General features: G+C 46.7%; 1 protein-coding gene across 1 annotated transcript in view; it reads right to left on the bottom strand.

Moving 5' to 3' along the window:
- Positions 1–891: 891 nt before the first annotated feature.
- The window catches only part of ephb3a (eph receptor B3a), a 37,383-nt gene continuing 37,208 nt past the window's right edge, over positions 892–1,066 (bottom strand). Inside the window, exon 15 of the mRNA XM_080033915.1 lies at positions 892–1,066. This exon is cut by the window's right edge and continues 1,621 nt beyond it. The gene's annotated coding sequence lies outside the window, so the exon portion shown is untranslated.

Here is a 1,066-nt window from a genome sequence, read left to right as displayed (position 1 = left end):
AAAGGGAAGAAAAGCTGAACCCTCCGCTGCAAAGCTTTGACACACATAATAATAAATGCCACTCTTGCCTGGGTCGGTCCAGTGGGGTTAAGCATTCTACAGTCAGCAGCTGAGTGTCTGCATACACGGAGAACATTTTCGATCTGTGTGCCTCCCAAGGCCACTTCTGTGCTGACCTGGTGTGTGTGTGTCTCTCTGTGTGTGTGTGTGTGTGTGTGTGTGTGTGTGTGTGTGTGTGTGTGTGTGTGTGTGTGTGTGTGTGTACACCCTGTGGGAGCAAGCCAGATGATTAGAGAACATGCAGAGAACAGGACGCCGGCAGCGCTCCCGTAGGTGGCTGATCATACAGCTGCTGCAGTCTGAACAGTGGTGGGGTCTAATAAGGGGGGTCTGGACAAGCTTCCTCTCTGTCAACCTAAAACAGAAGGTGACAGATTCACTCATCTGCACTGGTACGAGTGGGGCCAGAGCCAGTGTGTGTGTGTGTGTGTGTGTGTGTGTGTGTGTGTGTGTGTGTCCTCCTGGCTGAACCATTACAGCCAAGCAACACTGGCATTTGGTGTGAAGCCAGATTAAACTTTGCCTCCTTGAAGCCTTGAAACCATCCAGCCAGCCACATACACTGAAATCCCCCAGAACAGCCCTGTGGTCTCGCTAATTGGGCGAGCTACACGGACCGGCCTTTCATTAACCCCTTAAATCTTAATGAGTCCGTCGGAAGCATCAAGGAAAGTGAAGCACACTTGCTATTCTCTCTTTTCATCCTTTCGGCCCTGGATTGGATTGGTTTCGGAGCCCCTGGAATTTTAGCCCTGGTGAACCCCGTCGAGAAATCAAAGAGAATACCAGAGATTCCGTTTAATAATTTATTTGCATATGATTATCGTAAAAATACTGAAAGAGAAATGCTTATTTTTGTTCTAGTTTTTCTGGCATTGTTTTTTCTTTATCTTCTTTTTACAACCTAACACACCTTGTAATTGCACAGGAAAAAGTCTGCCCTATACAGACACACATTTTCTTCTTTCATTGTGACATTTAGTTTCAGATATGCGATGACCATTAA

Source organism: Ammodytes marinus (assembly GCF_949987685.1).
Source record: "Ammodytes marinus genome assembly, chromosome: 9".
NCBI classification, from domain to species: domain Eukaryota; kingdom Metazoa; phylum Chordata; class Actinopteri; order Uranoscopiformes; family Ammodytidae; genus Ammodytes; species Ammodytes marinus.
The sequence above is the reverse complement of the archived record's forward strand: the minus strand, read 5'-3'. Positions and strand labels throughout refer to the sequence as shown.